This window comes from Pseudophryne corroboree, chromosome 9 (assembly GCF_028390025.1).
Source record: "Pseudophryne corroboree isolate aPseCor3 chromosome 9, aPseCor3.hap2, whole genome shotgun sequence".
Taxonomy (NCBI): Eukaryota; Metazoa; Chordata; class Amphibia; order Anura; family Myobatrachidae; genus Pseudophryne; species Pseudophryne corroboree.
In genome coordinates, this window is record NC_086452.1 from 234,748,737 (window position 1) to 234,768,967 (window position 20,231).

At 46.0% G+C, this 20,231-nt stretch overlaps 1 protein-coding gene across 4 annotated transcripts in view; it reads right to left on the minus strand.

Moving 5' to 3' along the window:
* Positions 1-20,231, minus strand: part of LOC134957934 (complement factor H-like) — a 498,750-nt gene that overhangs the window by 312,740 nt on the left and 165,779 nt on the right. The window lies entirely within an intron of this gene.

Below are 20,231 nucleotides of genomic sequence, written 5' to 3' on the forward strand. Positions count from 1 at the left end.
TTTTTTTTCGTTTTTGCTATGCAGAATTTGCGTTTTTACGCTTTTTTTGCTAATTTTGCTGTTTTGCGATCCTTGCTGAATTAGGCCCTTAATTATAATTTTGGTGGGTAATAGCTTTGTTGGTGGTATTCCCAAGAGTAAAAAAAAACAGGTTTAGTTTGGGATAGACAAGTAGACTATGTGCAGGGGCACTCTTTTTCGATAGATTTAATTATATTTTTTAAACTTTATTAGTATGCATTAAAAATAGGGAAACATCTCTGTTCACATATTGCATATTTCACATGTGTATATTTTTAATCCATTTAATACAGTACTTGATGTTAAGATAAGATTTATTTAAAAAAATACATGGATATGTATCTGCAGTTCTGTTGTATGGTTAACAGTAGTGGGTAACCGATTACCCTGTCAATCATAAATCCAGTATGGCTAAATTTATTGATTACACAAGTATTTGTATATATACTGTTAAAAAGATGTAGTTACGAGCCCGGAGATCGGGATCCTGGCGGACAGAATACAGACGCGGTATCTTGTCCGCCAGAATGTTGGCAGGGCGTCGAGGACTATTCCTACTCTTGGGTGTCCATGACACCCATAGAGTGGAAATAGAACCTTTGGTGAGCACAGCGTGACACCAAGCCCACAAAGGGCTTCGTTGCGCTCACTCACCTGCCGGCATTCTGGTGGCCGGGATCCCGGCATTGGTATGCTGATCGACAGGATCCCGGCCACTGGTCAAGCATACCCAATGCGTTAAAAGTAATGGCAAAGATTAATTTGCCTGATCAAAGTATTTAAGGTATCTAATTACTATAGTGCATATATATTTGTATATTATTGGCTATACCAACACTTACCAGTGTCTTGTAAGTTAATCTATATGTCCAAAAGGAAGAAAGAAAAGTCAGGCAGTACAGTACCCTGTCCCAAATCATTATAGTAGAATATTTTGGGAGAGTCATCATTGTCTCTGTACACATAATAAAGAGATTCAAATTGTTCCAACAATAAAATGTATATGGGTTGGCTATGGTATCCCGGCGGCCGGTATCCCAGAGGCCAGAATAACTATGCCGGGATCCCAGCCGCCAGAATTCTGGCAGCAGGGCGAGCGCTAGAAAGCCCCTTGTGAGCTCGCTGTGCTCCCCACGCTTCGGGCTCCCACGAGTGGAAATAGCCCTGGTGCAGCTGTCGGCAGTCTCGGGGGTCAGGATCCCGGCGTCGGTATTCTCAACACCAAGATTCCGAGTGCCGGGATTCTAACTACATCTCTTTTGTTTCTACTGCCCTCCAGTGTGCCTTGTAAGGCAGTGAACTGGAGGGTGAGATTACAGCTGAGAGGATCAGGGATGAGAGAAGACAGTGAAGTATGAAGGATCTGCTTTTGAGCTGGGAGTGTCACCCCCACACCCTGCTAGCAAAAAACCAGTGCAGGGTATAAGGGAACACCTGCACAATGAGAGTCCCTCCTGAGGACATACACAGTATTGCACAGTGATTTATAGTTTATAATTCTACAGTTACACCCCTTTCACATCGCACAAATAATAAGCAGTGTTATTACTGTGTTGAATACCGGGTCAGTGGCAGTGTAAACGGATTCCCGGGTCGAGGTATTCCGGGACCCGTTTGGAGGTGTTCCGGGACCCGTTTGCTAAATAGGGAGAGGCAGCACGGATATGAACTCATCTCCCCGCGCTGCCTCCGCCCCTGCTTCTGACTCCACACCCCACAGCTATGGCAACCGGCCCGGGAATTTGCCAGGTCGGAAAGCCAGAAGATAGTCTCCAATGCCGGATCCCACTCGGGAAGAACCCGTTTCCAATTCCCGGGTGGGATCCGGCATTGGAGATGTGAAAGGGGTGTATCAATGTGTTGTACATGTGGTAGGGAATATAGATTGTACAGTACATGTGTGGCATTATATGTGCTACCTACTGAGCATGAATATATCACATACAGATGGAGCCTCCATTATCATTGCTCCTTCTGTGACTAGGCGCGCTCGCCTGGGTGCACCTAGTCACAGTGAGCGTCTCCGTCTGGATGGGCAACGACATGACACACAAAATTGGGATCAAGGACCGCAGAGACGGAGTTATGAGCCACACGCAGGGGAAACAAGAAGGTATCCCCCAAGAAGAGACTGGCAAGTCTCTGATAGTTCCCATTTAACCCCGTCACAGGTAATAGCTGCCAGTGCGATGCAGGGAGGTCACCACACACCATAGGGGTGGGGCCACACCTGTAATCTGCCGCCAGTGAAATTAATTGAGAGCCTTGGAAGTGAACCCGAGGTCACAATTGATGTAGCTGGTAGATCTCTAAAATTCCTTGTAGATACGGGGGCGGCCAAGTCAGTGATAAATTCAACAGTGGGCATGAGAACCACTGGTAAAACAATTCCAGCCATGGGAGTAACAGGAGTAGTTCAGCACTATCCTTTAAGCAAACCAGCAGAGATTACGATAGGGCCTTTGCATACCAAGCATTCCTTTTTGCTGGCTGCATTGGCTCCGACTAATCTCCTTGGGAGAGATTTACTGTGCAAAATGGGAAGTGTCATATATTGTACTCCTGAAGGTGTGTTCTTTGACATACCCGAAAACCACGCTCAGGAAGTGCAGGATATGCTAGATTCCCCAACAAGATTAATGTCAAACACTGTTGTTGTAAATAGGTGTCCGTCCAAGGTAGAGGAAATGACTTCCCAGATACCGGAGTCACTTTGGACCAAGGATGGACAAGACACTGGATTAATGGCAAACGTAGCCCCAGTAGTTGTGCAAGTAAAAGATGGTAGGATAGCTCCAAAAATCCCACAATACCCTCTGAAGCCAGAGGTGGAGTTAGGAGTTTACCCTGTAATAGAGCGCTTGCTACAACAGGGCATTCTGGTAAGGATGTCCAGCACTGCCAATAGTCCCATCTTCCCTGTTAAAAAGAGTGGGGGGAGGGGTTACAGACTAGTGCAGGATCTAAGAGGGATCAACAAAATAGTTGAGAGTCAATTCCCCGTAGTGCCAAATCCAGCTGTCATCCTTATGCAAATCCCTCCCACTGCCAAATTTTTCACTGTGATTGACCTCTGCTCCGCCTTCTTCTCGGTACCTCTGCACCCTGACAGTCAATACTTATTCGCATTTACATACAGAGGAGTTCAGTACACCTGGACTCGTTTACCACAAGGTTTCATTGACAGTCCAAGTATTTTCTCGCAGGCCTTGCATGATTGTTTACAGTCTTTCCAACCTGAGAGCGGATCAGTATTAATACTGTATGTAGATGATCTGCTGCTGTGTTCTGATTCACTCGAATCATCCCTGAGAGATACGAAACAGCTTCTGTTTCATCTTTCCGACACAGAAAACAAGATTTCCAAAGATAAGTTACAATTATGCCAGACCAAGGTAAAATATTTGGGACACTGTCTGACACAAGGACTGAGACACCTCACCGCTGATAGAATTCAAGCAATTCGTGACATGACCCTGCCACAAACCCAGCAACAGATTAGAACATTTTTAGGAATGTGTGGGTATTGCCGTAACTGTATCCCAGGTTTTTCCATACTAGCCTTGCCTTTGCAGGAGATGGTCTCATCAAACAAACCTGATCGGATTTCGTACACAGACGAGTCTGAGATGGCATTTGAGAGACTTAAACAGTGCCTAACGCAGGCACCAGCATTAGGTATGCCAGATTATGGGAAACCCTTTGAGCTGTATGGAACAGAAAGCGCTGGGTGCGCGGCAGGTGTCTTAACCCAGAAGCATGGTGATGCCAGCAGGCCGGTAGCCTACTACAGCGCTCAGCTAGACATGGTAGCGCGATCCCTTCCCACATGCTTGCGAAGTGTTGCAGCGATAGCATTGCTAGTAAGTAAAAGCGAAGATGTAGTGCTAGGACACAACCTCACAATTCATACACCACATGCAGTGCCAGCCTTACTGAATTCTGCCCAAACCAGACACGTCTCATCAGCACGGTTTACAAGATGGGAATTGGCATTAATGGCCCCGGTAAACATCACCATAAGGAGATGCATTGCATTAAATCCTGCAACATAACTCCCAGGTGTGCCTGGACAGGCACAAAGGGTGGAGGATGAGAGTGGTGGTAAAGGAGGATTTAGTACAGGAGATGACACACATGATTGTATGGAATATTTGACCCAAAATTTCACGGCAAGGCCTGACATCAGTGACAACCCACTGGAAGATGTAGATTTCACTTTCTACACTGACGGTAGTTGTCACAGACAGACGGATTCGGGAGACTTGTGTACTGGATACGCAGTCGTAGATGACCAAGGTACCATAGAAGCGGAACCCCTAGGCCCACCACACTCAGCACAAGTTGCTGAGCTGGTTGCCCTAACCAGAGCATGCGAATTGGCTAAAGGCAAGTCAGCCAATATCTATATGGATTCTAGGTATGCCTTTGGAGTAGTCCATTATTTCGGGGCCCTATGGCGCCTCAGAAATTTCATGACGGCAGCTGGCACACCCGTAGCGCATGCAGCCCACATCAAAAGACTTCGAACAGCGATACAGGAACCCGACAGAGTGGCTGTTATCAAGTGTAAAGCTCACACGTATAGCCAAGACCCGGTATCACTTGGTAAAAGCCGAGCAGACAAAGCTGCTAAATTAGCAGCCAGTACCCCCATACAGACAGACATCACACAACTGATGGTATTCAGTACTGTCAATACACAGAAATTGTGTGAAATGCAAAATTTGTGTTCCCCACAGGAAAAGGCAGTTTGAGGTCAAAAGGATATGGCCAGGAGTCCTCAGGACTCTGGACAGATGAACAGGGTAAGCCAGTGGCACCCAGAGCATACCTTCCAAGTCTAGCGGAAGCGGCACATGGGCTGACTCATCTAGGCAAAGAAGGAATGTGTAAATTGGTAAGAGTTTATTGGTGCGCCCCAGGATTTTCTTCCCATGCGGGTAAAAGAGCGATGACATGTCTCACCTGCTTGAGGAAGAATATCGGAAAGGCAATACCAACAGAGCCATCCCATATCCCTCCTACAGATGGCCCTTTCCAGGTAATACAAATTGATTTCATACAATTGCCACCTTGTAGAAATTTAAAGTATGTATTGGTTTGTATTGACGTGTTCTCAAATTGGGTTGAAGCATTTCCCGCGGCCACAAATACCGCTGTGTTTACTGCAAAGAAAATTGTGCAGGAATTTGTGTGCAGGTACGGTATCCCTAGAATCATTGAAAGTGATAGGGGTACCCATTTTACAGGTGATGTCTTTCAAGCAATGTGTAAGTTAATAGGAATTAATAGTAAGCTGCATACTCCGTACCGCCCCCAGGCGAGTGCGAAAGTGGAAAGAGTAAACAGCACTATTAAAAACAAGTTGAGCAAAGTGATGGCTGAAACAGGATTGTCATGGCCAGAAGCTTTGCCCCTCATACTATACAGCATCAGAACCACTCCCAGGTCCCCTCTTAATCTGTCCCCCCTTTGAAATTCTGTTTGGTCGACAACCCCATGTTATGATTAACCCCCAGGATGATTTGAAGTGTAACAATGAAGTAACCGTAAAGTATTTGGTTAAGATGAGTAAGCAATTGAGGAATCAGAATGATAATCTAAAGTTGGTGATTCCTGATCTGCCAGACAGTAATTGTCATGACATTGAACCTGGGGATTATGTAATGATACGGAATTTTCTACGCTCATGTTGCCTTATTGACAGATGGGAAGGACCATATTAAGTCTTATTAACCAGCACAACAGCATTGAAGGTTGCCGAGAGGGAGACTTGGGTCCATTCGTCCCATTGTAAGAAGGTTGATGATCCAGAGAGGTCCCGTGACAAAGAACAGACGGTAGAGGAAGTTGTATCACTAGAGTGTCTGTTTCAGGAAGGTTGAGACGGCACCTGAGCACTGAGAATAATAAGATCGGAGGCGGTTGTCGAGCTAGATTTCTTTTTCCCTTTTATTGTTCTCTCCACTTCCCATCTCCCTCATTTTCTCCTTCCCTCTTCTCATTCTTCTCCTTTTCCTCCTGTAAGATGGACTTGCCCCAAGAGACTGTGATCCGGATTTTCCTGTTGACCATGATGTTGACCAGAGCAGTCTGTTTCGGTGAGAGTACCATGGAGGTCGAGAAAGGATCTGGAATGGGTTCTGATGACAAGGACGGGCTCGTAGGATTCCAAGAGCAACATAATCACTGAGTAAAGGCGAGTATCAGAAAACGATCTGGTAGCATTGACCATAGAAGGAATTGTGAAGGATTGTTAGCTGAAGAGAACTGCATCTGTAGGCATTGTGACAACATAGTTGAGGATGGGTGCATCAAGAAATGTCAGTCCAGTTTTAATATCAACATGGACCGGCATCCATTGGGGGACTATCACTCATTAGTGGGTAAAGTGTTAAACCAGACAGACTGTTGGGTGTGCTCTCAAGTACCTCAAGGTCATAGCAAATCAGGACTAGTACCATTCCCTTTAACGATAGGAGAGGTACTTGAGTTAAGTGGTGGGAGGCCGGTGGACAAGAGGTTTAATATCTCTAGTCCTCCTAGTTTGAAGCTCCACCAATATCATGTGGATAAATCCTTAATATGCTTTAACATTTCCAATCCCCGAAAGCCGGGAAATTGGGAAGTGTCATGGAGTAATCAATCACATAGAGCCGACAGAATGCCCATAAACACAGAACTTATACGTCAGATAGCCGACAATGGAAAATATTTCCGGTATAGGTACACTCTAGGAAGTAGGACTATGCGAGTTGGAGAAGTATCACCAGGATACTGTGCACATATCGTACAACCGGATACGTGTACTAGACAGATGGGAGAATTAGGGTTAGGAGATTTCACATGGAAAGTTTGTAACATGGTTATGTCATACTCTATCCCATATGTTCTCCCCGATGATGCATATTTCATATGCGGGAGAAAGGCGTATAAGTGGCTTGCCCCAAACTCAGAGGGATTATGTTACATTGGAAAAATACTGCCTGAAGTAATGACTGTATCCCATAACAAAATTAAAGATATTCACCGTGATGCCTAAGCTCCTTATACTCACACTCACTACGAGCACGTCATTAAACGGCACCTGATCAAAAGGACAGAGCATCCAGCCTCTGATTTGATCCATGAATCCACCTCGCGTTAGATATCACTTGTACAGCCAGAGGAGTGATAAACTTTAGGTATATAAACACGGTTGCGAACCTGATAGATAATATCACTGAAATGTATGACGACACGTTCAGGTATACTGGGAGAGAGCTACAAGCCTACAAAACAGAGCTGGTTCAGCATAGGATGATTCTCAATTATCTCACAGCAGTGACAGGCGGGTATTGTGTCACCCTAGCAACTCAGTATGGTGTAAAGTGCTGCACGTACATTACAAACAGCACTGAGGACCCGGTCGAGATCATACTATAAAAGATGGATGACATTTTGCAATTAAAGTGGGAGTTCCGAAGGAGGCACAATCTCACTCTCGCTGCTGTGGGTAATGAGCTGACCGGTTGGGTGTCATGGTTGAACCCACGAAATTGGTTCTCTGGTTTGGGAGAATGGGCCCAAGGCATTATAATGGATGTAGGGAAATTTCTCTTGTGTATTCTGGGAGTCATCATATTGATCAGTCTGATATTTAGATGCGTACGGACTTTAATGAAGTGTAAACGTAGTACCAGAGTGATGAGTCTGAGGAGCGAGGACACTGTAATCCCAATTGGTTTAATTTATGACCCAACGATTGAGACAATGTTGTGATGAAAATGTGATTCCATGGTCCGTTTCTTTCACCAGTTTCTCCTTTATTTTCCTCCAAGGTACAAAGACATCCACTTGGAAGAAGAATTTGACGACCTCTTTTATACAGACCATTGATGTTTAGTGACTATAACTATCTACTAGAAACCCAATACTTTAGAGACTGTAATTTTATGGACACTGGAAAAGCTTTTGCTCGCCACTCACAGCAAAAGCACCGCTAGACATCAGACAACATGTACATCAGACAAGACATCAGACAAGACCTCAATCGGCGACTGTCTACTAAAACGCACATAGTTATATCACTGCATTTATAACGCTTGTTTCTTATCTTCATCTCTACAACCTCCAGGTAGTATCCCACATAGTCGACAGATGATTCTCACATATTAGCATCAACATATTCTCCCCTTTCATGTATCATCAACTAATGTGCACCCCATTTGTTGTAACCAAAAGCTGAAAAGAGCTCGGTAGAGTTTGACAGCCCATCCACAGACCCTTAATACGGGATAAGAAGGATTCAAATTTATACTTCGCAATACCTCGAAGCTTGATTTAGAACACGTACGGCACGATGATACATGACCCCTCAGACATGGATTTCATACACACATGCTTTTACTGTCTCACTAGGTCACACCTTTCCCACCTTCTCCTCTCCTCCCTTTACCCAATCATAAAAAGGTATTTACATGATGACATATATTTTTCTGTTTGAATTGTTTAGGAAGTGGCAGTTATTGGTGACTGCCAAAGGGTGGACTGTCAAAGTCGAAAAATGTCATGATTCACTATTGCCTTGTACTAACCCCAATGCACGTGCCCGCTGCTCGTGCACTGACTCCCCCGTGCGTACGCATCCCCTCAGGATGCGTAGGGGACGCTCTGACGTCTCCTGCGCATGGAGATGGGTATTTACGGCGGTGTTTGTGTGCAACTAGCGAGCGACTCGATCGCTACATATTTAACCAATATAATGCGTTTTATAGGTAATAGTCCCCTTAATAATATCAGCGAGTATGTTTAGTGTAAATGGTTCAGGGAACTTGGGAATTCCTCTTTGCATGATATGGAGGGTTTGACAAAGGCTGAACAGTGGTGTCTGGTACCAAACTGAAGAATATTTTATCAGGAATATTCCGGTATTGGTTAGGAAGAGATTAATCACTCCTGCGTATAGTTATGTTTAAAAGTAGTTTATGGACATTTACTGTATTTGCAGTTCATTATCCATGCCGCGGGAATCCTGAGGATACCTCCCACCTTAGCAGTTTGAAATAGTCACAGCCCACCTGTTCAAATCCACCTATGACCTTTTGTTATAATGCAGAGGGACATTCCTGTGTCCAATGAACAATGAGATTGTAGGGCCCTTTGTAGTGTACTGTATGTTGTGTATATAAGGCAGCCAGCCTGGGCCAGCTCACTCACTTCTTTCCACAAAGGTTTTCATCATTGACTAAATGAGAGCTGGTTTCCAGGACTGCGCTAGCGATCATTCCCACGTGTGTAAGTTTCTCTGTGACCATCTTTGTTCTCCGCCTGTGTTAGCCATTTACTCTCTCTCTTTGTATGTTATTTGCGATTGTGCCGCTATTGTATATTTACGTATAGTTATTCTGTTTAGGTATTAATGTTAGTTTTGTAGTGTATAAGCTGTAACTGTTTTCCCCTTTTTACATACTAAAATCATCTAGATAAAGGTTTTGGAACCTTACAAGGTATTGTGTGTTTATCATTACATTGCTAAGGGTATTCTGAGCGTCTCAATCGCTCAAGCAGCTTTTATATTAACAAGGTTAAGAAGCGTTATATCATTACAGTATTTCAGTATTAAGGTTAGCAGTATAAGTATATCCCTTCAGTGTGTTGCTAACAAGGTTTACTGAGTTTCATCCCATGAGCGTCTGCGCCGCTCGTGTTCCTCCCGTGGGCACAGCATCCGCTACGCTAAGAGGGTAGCATTACGGTAGTCAGCCGCCTATAGCGTGCTCGATACCAAGCGTAAAGTTGTGAGCGAACGTGCCGCTCGTGCGTCTCGACCACGGCCTAGCGTCTGATACGCTAAGTGCATATCATTACGGCACCTCGTACGCCAATTGCGTACTGAGACTCTTACCAATATATTGTGAATGTTATATGATAAAGAATAGGCTTTATCAGAAGCAATGATTGCAGTATACATGCAGTATATAACTGAGGTCAGCTTGTGCAATTTTTAAGGTAGACCTGTAGTCACTCAGAAACTACACATCAGAAATGTGCGAATTCACCGCCCACCGACCATCAGCATGCGCCCCTGATCGTAGTTTTTGTGAGTCCAGCTCTTTAGTACACCCCATACACGCCTACTTTTCATAGCTCATACGCAGTTTTTGCTAAGTCTCAGAATTTTTTTTTTTTTCGTTTTTGCTATGCAGAATTTGCGTTTTTACGCTTTTTTTGCTAATTTTGCTGTTTTGCGATCCTTGCTGAATTAGGCCCTTAATTATAATTTTGGTGGGTAATAGCTTTGTTGGTGGTATTCCCAAGAGTAAAAAAAAACAGGTTTAGTTTGGGATAGACAAGTAGACTATGTGCAGGGGCACTCTTTTTCGATAGATTTAATTATATTTTTTAAACTTTATTAGTATGCATTAAAAATAGGGAAACATCTCTGTTCACATATTGCATATTTCACATGTGTATATTTTTAATCCATTTAATACAGTACTTGATGTTAAGATAAGATTAATTTAAAAAAATACATGGATATGTATCTGCAGTTCTGTTGTATGGTTAACAGTAGTGGGTAACCGATTACCCTGTCAATCATAAATCCAGTATGGCTAAATTTATTGATTACACAAGTATTTGTATATATACTGTTAAAAAGATGTAGTTACGAGCCCGGAGATCGGGATCCTGGCGGACAGAATACAGACGCGGTATCTTGTCCGCCAGAATGTTGGCAGGGCGTCGAGGACTATTCCTACTCTTGGGTGTCCATGACACCCATAGAGTGGAAATAGAACCTTTGGTGAGCGCAGCGTGACACCAAGCCCACAAAGGGCTTCGTTGCGCTCACTCACCTGCCGGCATTCTGGTGGCCGGGATCCCGGCATCGGTATGCTGATCGACAGGATCCCGGCCACTGGTCAAGCATACCCAATGCGTTAAAAGTAATGGCAAAGATTAATTTGCCTGATCAAAGTATTTAAGGTATCTAATTACAATAGTGCATATATATTTGTATATTATTGGCTATACCAACACTTACCAGTGTCTTGTAAGTTAATCTATATGTCCAAAAGGAAGAAAGAAAAGTCAGGCAGTACAGTACCCTGTCCCAAATCATTATAGTAGAATATTTTGGGAGAGTCATCATTGTCTCTGTACACATAATAAAGAGATTCAAATTGTTCCAACAATAAAATGTATATGGGTTGGCTATGGTATCCCGGCGGCCGGTATCCCAGAGGCCAGAATAACTATGCCTGGATCCCAGCCGCCAGAATTCTGGCAGCAGGGCGAGCGCTAGAAAGCCCCTTGTGAGCTCGCTGTGCTCCCCACGCTTCGGGCTCCCACGAGTGGAAATAGCCCTGGTGCAGCTGTCGGCAGTCTCGGGGGTCAGGATCCTGGCGTCGGTATTCTCAACACCAAGATTCCGAGTGCCGGGATTCTAACTACATCTCTTTTGTTTCTACTGCCCTCCAGTGTGCCTTGTAAGGCAGTGAACTGGAGGTTGAGATTACAGCTGAGAGGATCAGGGATGAGAGAAGACAGTGAAGTATGAAGGATCTGCTTTTGAGCTGGGAGTGTCACCCCCACACCCTGCTAGCAAAAAACCAGTGCAGGGTATGAGGGAACACCTGCACAATGAGAGTCCCTCCTGAGGACATACACAGTATTGCACAGTGATTTATAGTTTATAATTTTACAGTTACACCCCTTTCACATCGCACAAATAATAAGCAGTGTTATTACTGTGTTGAATACCGGGTCAGTGGCAGTGTAAACGGATTCCCGGGTCGAGGTGTTCCGGGACCCGTTTGCTAAATAGGGAGAGGCAGCACGGATATGAACTCATCTCCCCGCGCTGCCTCCGCCCCTGCTGCTGACTCCACACCCCACAGCTATGGCAACCGGCCCAGGAATTTGCCAGGTCGGAAAGCCAGAAGATAGTCTCCAATGCCGGATCCCACTCGGGAAGAACCCGTTTCCAATTCCCGGGTGGGATCCGGCATTGGAGATGTGAAAGGGGTGTATCAATGTGTTGTACATGTGGTAGGGAATATAGATTGTACAGTACATGTGTGGCATTATATGTGCTACCTACTGAGCATGAATATATCACATACAGATGGAGCCTCCATTATCATTGCTCCTTCTGTGACTAGGCGCGCTCGCCTGGGTGCACCTAGTCACAGTGAGCGTCTCCGTCTGGATGGGCGCTCGCGCCTGGACAGAGTCGCTCTGAATGGGAGCGTCTCTGTGCACTCCCGGCGTGACTAAGCGGACGGATAGCCTAGTCACGCCAGGAGTGCACGTCTGCGACTAGACAGGCAAAGATAATGGAGGCTTCATCTGTAGATTATCCAAAAAAATATATATAATAAAGATGGAATTGGTACTCATCAATTTTACTGGTAATCCAGAGCTGGTCATTTATGTCGGAACCTGTATGCCAAGGTAGGTACCTGAGGGTAAGTAACTGGACACGTGTTTTGCCTGCATAGAAGCTTGCTCACCAGATATCTGGTGTGCAAGCCTCGATACAGGCGAAACATGTGTCCAGTTACTTACCCTCAGGCACCTACCTTGGCATTTGTAACAATTTGGTCCCCAGCTATTATATTTTCAGCTCCACCTCACTGAATCTCCTAGCCATTACAGAAACCTGGGTTACCCCTCTGACACCAGTTCTCCTGCTGCTCTCTCCACTGGGGGCCTCAGATTCTCATATACTCCCCAGCCCGGGGGTCATCATGGTGGTGGTGTTGTGGCCTTCTATCCTGGTATCCGGTTTTCGGGACGACATCACTTAGGTCGACACTCAATAGGTCGACCACTATTGGTCAACATGCATTAGGTCGGCTTGGTCACTAGGTCAACATGGCAAAGGTTGACACATGGAAAGGTCAACATGAGCTGTTTATTTTAAATACATTTTTGAACTTTTTCCTATTTTACGATCCACATGGAGTATGATTGGGAATAGTAACCTGTGCCGAGTGCAGCGGTTGCGGAGCAAGGCACTTTTGAGAGGAGACATGGTGCACTAATTGGGGTTCCCAGTAACTTTACGATGAAAACAACACCATTTTTTAAAAAAAATCCTCAGGCCGACCTTTTCCATGTCGACATAATGACTGTGTCGACTTATTTCATGTGTTGACCTATAGTGGTCGACCTAATGACTGTCGACCCAAAGAACTAAACCTTTCTATCCTCTGGTTATTCCTTCCAAATTATCCTGTACCATCAGAACCTTCCCTTCCAATATCTGCATTTGTGGTCCATGCTATATTTTGCTAATTGTTCACCTTTGGATAGTGGTCATTTGTCACCTCCTGGTACTCCATATAATTTGCTCAACCACTTATTTCATGTGTTGACCTATAGTGGTCGACCTAATGACTGTCGACCCAACGAACTACCCCCTATATCCTCTGGTTACTCTTTCCCAATCATTCTGTACCATCAGAACCTTCCCTTACAATATCTGCATTTGTGGTCCATGCCAGTGGCGTGCGATGAGGTCAGTGGCTGGTGAGGCACTACAGCCATAATGTCCACTGAATCCTGCCGATGACCCCTACCGCCGCCGAGCCAAAGCCCGCAACTGCCTATGAGCCGATGCCCGCTGCCAACGCCGACAGCTTACAAACTCGCCCACCATCAACTGACCCAGCCTTCCGCCACTAATTTGCATCTCACTCCGATGCCGCCAATCCCCGCTGCCTGCCTGCTCATCATACTTGTGATATATTGTACATTTTTATAGAAAAAAAAATAAAAAAATAGTGTTTGGGACTGGAAAGGGAGTGGGAGTAGGACATGAATGCAATTTTGTTGTCCAGGGCTTCCATTAACTTAATGGAAAAGGGTCTGAATGGGTTAAAAAAAATGTGTGGGGTCCCCCTTCCTAAATATAACCAGCCTTGGGTTCTTTGAGCTGGTTGTTTAAATACCGGGTAAAAAATTGGACAGGGGTTCCCCGTATTTATACAACCAGCACTGGGCTCTTAGTCCGGTACTGGGTCCAAAAATATGGGGGATAAAAGATGTAGGGGTCCCCCATATTTTTAAAACCAGCACCATTCTCCACTAGCCAGAGAGATAATGACACAGCTGGGGGACACTTTTATGTAGGTCCCTGAGGCCGTGGCATTACCCCCCCAACTACTCACCTCTGGCTGGGGTTTCCTGGATGAGTGGGGACCCCTTAAATCAAGGTGTGTCCCCCTCCAGGCACCCAAGGGCCATGGGTAAAGCCCGAGGCTGTCCCCAGCACCCCTGGGCGGTGGGTGCCAGGCTGATAGCCATGTGTGTAAAAAAAGAATATTGTTTTTTTGTTGTGGAACTACAAGGCCCAGCAAGCCTCCCCCGCTTGCTGGTACTTGTCGAACCTCAAGTACCAGCATGCGGGGAAATAACGGGCTCGCTGGTACCTGTAGTTCTACAACAACAAAAATACCCAAATAAAAACACAACACACACATCGTGACAGTAAAAATGTATTAAAATACACTAACACACTCACACATACTGTACTTACCTACATCCTACGCCGGTCATGTCCACTTGAGGAGAGAGAGAGAGAGTCACACGAACTAACCTGCTGCTGGAGGACGAAGCCGGCGGAGAAGGACGTGGGAGAGCCGCACGTACTGCAGGCCCACCGCTGCTGGCTGTCAGGTGAGCAGGAGGACGGAGCCGGCGGGGGAGGACAGGGGGGAGAGCCGCACGCTCCGCAGGGCCACCGCTGCTGGCTGTGAGGTAGCGGGAGCCGGCGGAGGAAGACAGGCGGAGAGCCGCACACACTGCAGGCCCACTGCTGCTCCCCGCTACCTAAAACGCAACTCACCGCCGAGAACCGCCGCCTCCAGCACCGCGTGTGGGTGATTGGACAAGCGGATCCAGCCCTGGATCCGCTGTCCAATCACAGGTGTCTCACTGACATGGGGGTGGTGTTCCTGTCAGCGAGGCACTTGTTTAAGTGCCACTTTCCCTATATTTTTTAATGGGCTTTTACAGCCCAGTGCTTGCCCCCCCCCCCCCCGCTCTGTCCCCGTTCCCATTATCCACGGGAGGCACTGCTATCTGTGCCTCCCAAAGTACCTTAGGGACCTAAAATTATTAGAATAAAATAAAGAAGATACTTATGACACAGAATATGTGTCATAAGTATCTTCTTTTTATTATTTTAATAATTAATCACACTGCACGTCCCTGGTCCATGCTATATTTTGCAACTTGTTTACCTTTGTGTAGTGGTCATTTGCCACCTCCTGGTACTCCATATAATTTCCTCAACCACTTTGCTTCTTGGCTCCCTCACTTCTTCTGTTCAGACATTCCCTCCATTATCTTAGGTGAGTTCAACATCCCATTCAAATCCCCACAGAATCCTCTGCCTCTGAACTCCTTAACCTCACATCATCACTTGGTCTTTCCCAGTGGACCTCCTCAGTCTCCCATGTTAGTGGGCACTCACTTGATCTGGTCTTCACTCACCATAATGATTTTTTGACCACTATAACTCTCCATTCACCCTCTCCGACCATTACCTGCCCTCTTTTATCTTATCCCTCTCTGCTTCTCCATCTCTGTGTCCGAAGGCTACCATCACTAAGCATAACATTGAGGCCATCAACACCATTTACTTACGCTTCATGCTTGACTTACTTCTCTCTCTTATTATCTCTCTCTCCTGCCCTGAATAAGCCACTTCCCTATACAATGCCTCCCTTACTTATGCTCTTGACTCTGTTGATCCAATTACCTCTATTCCCCATTGCAGATCAACACCTCAACCCTGGCATTCAAAATTCATCAGATATCTACAAACATTTTCACGTACCATCTTGCAACAGTAGAGGAAATCATGCTCTAAGGAATACTTTCTCCAATTCAAATTTATGCTCTCACCCTACAATGCTGCCCTTTCCGGCCCTAAACAGTCATACTTCAAGAACCTCATATCCTCCCAGTCTTTATATCCCCAATGATCTTTACCACTGTCAACTCCCTTCTCTAACCACCCCTGCCTTGACTCTTAACTTTCTGGCCTTGACTTTGCTACCTAATTCACATCCAAAATTGACTCCATACGTCAGGACTTCACATCTCAGCAGACCCTCAACAACTCACCCACTCCTTTCCCCTCCCCATCCACCTTAGCAACGCTGACTTCTTTTTCCCCTCTATCTGTAGATGAAGTGATAGTCCTAATCTGATTGCCGTGCCCCCCCCGCCCAGCCACCTCCCCAGTAGACCTTATCCCCTTCTTCCTCATCTGCTACCTCTCTCCTTCTGCCTGTTCCTATTTTTCCCACCTTCCCAATCTCCCCCTCTCATTAGGCATGGTCCCCTCTGCCTTCATGCTGTTGTCTCCCTCCAGCTACCCACCCATCTCTCTCCTCCCTTTTGCCTCCAAACGCCTTTAGTGTATGGTATACGACAGTCTTACTGCCTTTCTTTCCTGCTCCCTGCTTGATCCATTTCCGTCTGACTTCCATCTTCTTCGTCACACTGAAACTGCCCTCATGAAAGTCTGCAATTACATTTTATTTAGTACTTTTTTTAACACTTCCAATATTTTTCCACTAATACTTCTCCCTAGAGTATTTTATTTATCACCTTATAATACATAGATTTTGCTTCTTTATTACTAACTCTCAGTAACACCTTAGCCTTTCACTGTTGTGCTGTTCTGGGGTGGCTGGCTATTTGCCGGCTTTTGTGAGCTTCTGTGACCATGACTTCCAGTATCAGAGAAGCAATAAAGTTGGCCTGGAGGCATGACCATATCTCTGTAAATATATGTAACTAAGATGTCTGAATGTTCTATTGCCAAATAGAGATCATGTGTGGTTAGTGGTACCCATTGGTGTGCTGGGGAAACCCCCCTATTTGGTCCTAATCTAGAATAACCCCTCTGTTTCAGCATCTGGGGGGTATTATGAGATTAATGGAGCAGTTTGCAATCTATTTTGCAATGACCTCCATCCTGTCAAATCCAAGGCCCACTACTCTCTGCTCATTCTCCTTGACCTCTCTGCTGCTTTTTACACTGTGGACCACCATCTCCACCTTAAAATAATTAAATCTATTAGTCTGTGTGGTACTGCCCTCTCCTGACTATCCTCCCTCATCTCTGTCCACTCCGCTATCTCCTCTCATGACTCCACCTCCCTCATACTTCCTCTAATAGGTGTCCCCCAAGGTTCTGTTCTTGGACTACTCCTTTTCTCTTGCTATACGTCCTCATTTGGTAAACTCATCAGGTCTTTTGACTTACAATATCATCTCTATACTGATAATACTAAAATCTACATTGCATCCCGACCATTCCCCAGCACTCCTCACTAATATATCCTACTGTCTCTCTGCTATCTCTTCTTGGATGTCCCAGCACTATCTTAAACATAACATATCTAAGGCTGCGCTCCCGCATAACCTCACTGCCTACAATTTCATTATCTATTGATGACTCTAGCCCCCAAGTACGCGGTTTTGGAGTTATTCTTGACTCCTCCTCTCCTTCAAACCACACATTTAGGACCTCTCACAGGGAGTGATTCAAATCTGATTGCAGCAGTAAATTTGTTAGCTAATGGGCAAAACCATGTGCACTGCAGGTGGGGCAGATATAACATTTGCAGAGAGAGTGGATTCACCCTATTCAACAGCAGGGCCGTTTTTTCACCAATGCGAAAAATTCAGCAGGGGTAAAAAAACATGTGGATCGGCGAATCCACATGTTTTCTCACCTGCGCCGGTGAAAAGTCAGGCTGATTTTCAATGATTTTGGAGGCATTTTTTGCCAATGCCTATTCCCACAAAAAATGGGCGAAAATGGCCTGCAATTGAATAGGAAGGGGGCAAATTCAACAGCTCAGTGATTATGCTGATGGGGAGTTAGAGGGAATGTGAGGGCAGGGGCACTGACAGGGAGTGAGAGTGAGGGCATGGGCGCAGTCGGGGTGTTAAAGGGAGGTTGAAAGCAAGGGCACTGAGGGGGGAGTTACAGGGAGGGTGAGGGCAGAGGCACTGAGCAGGGAGTTAGAGGGAGGGTGAGGGTATGGACGCTGAGGAGGGAGTTACAGGGAGGGTGAGGGTAGGGAGGCTGAGGGGGAGTTAGAGGGAGAGTGAGGGCACCCTGGGGGGATGCTACAGGGATGGTAAGGGTTGGGGCACTGAAGGGGGAGTTACAGGGAGGGTAAGGGCAGAGATGCTGAGTGAAGTAGAAGTGACGGGGAGGAGGTGGAGCTCCAGGGGGGCAATAGTATAGCGCAGTATTATGATGAGAAGTGGGCGGGGAAGCGAGCGGAAGTTGTTAATGGGCTGGCAGCTTACCTGGAGGTGAGGAGTGCGGGCTGGAGGATGTGCCGTGCAGCAATAAGCATGCAGCTGTATTACGGATCGGACTAACACTACACGCTGTTCCTCACACTCAGCTTCCTTCAACATGCCCTCTCCAGTCCTAAAGGTGCAGGAACTACTGAAGCCCTGGCAATTGGCATTACACACATCCCTGGGTACACACGGAGAGATCAATGCTTAAAATTTAAACAATCTGACTAGATTGCTTAGATTTTAAGCACGGATCTGCGTGTATATGCCCCCCAGCGAGCTCGCGCATTGCTAGATTGGTCTGCATGCAGGCTCGTTGTCCCCCCTCGCTCAGCACATCACCGCTGAGTGGGAGCGGCCTCCATCTGCTCCCGGCAGGTGCCCATCGCACATCGCAGTGCGATATATAGCATGTTTTAAAAAAAAAACACATGCAGCCGATCACACTGCAATTCGATAAATATTAAGTGCAGCACATAAGAGATGTGAGATTCGACAAGCATCGCGTTGAAAGGTACCTAAAATGTGCATACAATCCTTCGATTTCTCTCACAGATGTGGTCGAAATCGAAGGTTAGCGCCGATTATCTCACAAGTGTATTAGTCCCCTAGCTGCACAATCAGATGTGATTAGTATGAGTAGGTTTAAGGGGGGTACACACTGAGAGATCCGTGCTTAAAATCTAAGCAATCGCCGGTGCTAGATTGGCCTGCATGCAGGCACAATCTAGCACATTGCTCATTTCACCCGCTGGGTGAAATGAGCGGCCCTCCCATCAGCCCCCCTTCCTCGCTCAGCACACATGCTGAGCGGGGGGAGAGATGTGTGCTGAGCGGTCTGTGACAGATCACTCAGCACAAATCTCTCTAGTGTGTACTGGCTTTAAGTAGTAAACCCCATTGTGTACAGGAGCCCAGACACCTCAACTCCACTCCTCTGTGACCTCCTAACTGACCTGTTTGTGTTATGAATAGACAGGGTACGGTATAAAAAGAGCAGTGAGCTCAACTGGTGAGAGAGAGATCTGCACAGAAGGTCAGAGAGTAGATGTACTTCAGAAGTGCAGGCGCTGACATTGCGGTGCCATCAGTGGCGAGAATTCATGGCAAACGGCGCTGAGTGAGCTGGTATCCCAGGCCAGGGGATACAGAGTTACTGCCAGCATGCAACATCAGGAGATCGCATGCATTTGTAATCACATACTACTGTGGGGACTTAGTAAGTAAGATACCATCCTGGCTTACAACTGTTAACGTTATTGTGTACTGTGGGCCTAATTTAGACTTGATCGCAGGGCAGCGATTTTTGTAACCCTGCGATGAGATAGTCGCTGCCCACTGAGGGAATGTATTTTAGCTGTGCAAGTGTGCAAACGCATGTGTAGTAGTGCAGCACAAACTGATTTTGTGCAGTCTCTGCGCAGACCAGACTTACTTAGCCACTGTGATCACTTCACCCTGTGTGGGACCGGAATTGATGTCAGACACTTGGACATGCCTGCGTTTTTCCAGACACTCCCTGAAAATGGTCAGTTGCCGCCCACAAACACCCTCTTCCTGTCAGTCACATTGCGATCGCTTTTTTCGCACCATCCTGCCACTATGCATCGACCCCCAATTGCTACAGTCTGTTGCGCCTGTGCATTGCGGTGCATATGCAAGCGCAGTTTGGAGCTGATCGAAGGCTGGGAGAAAACGCATCCTAGCGATCAGGTCTGAATTACCCCCTGTGTGTGTATATTTACAATAAAGGGCATTTGCCATTTTATTAAACAGTTTACCTGAGTGATCAGAGAATCCATATCTTCACACTCAGAATATGCAACACAATGGCCCTCATTCCGAGTTGATTGCTCGCAAGTTGCTTTTAGCAGCATTGC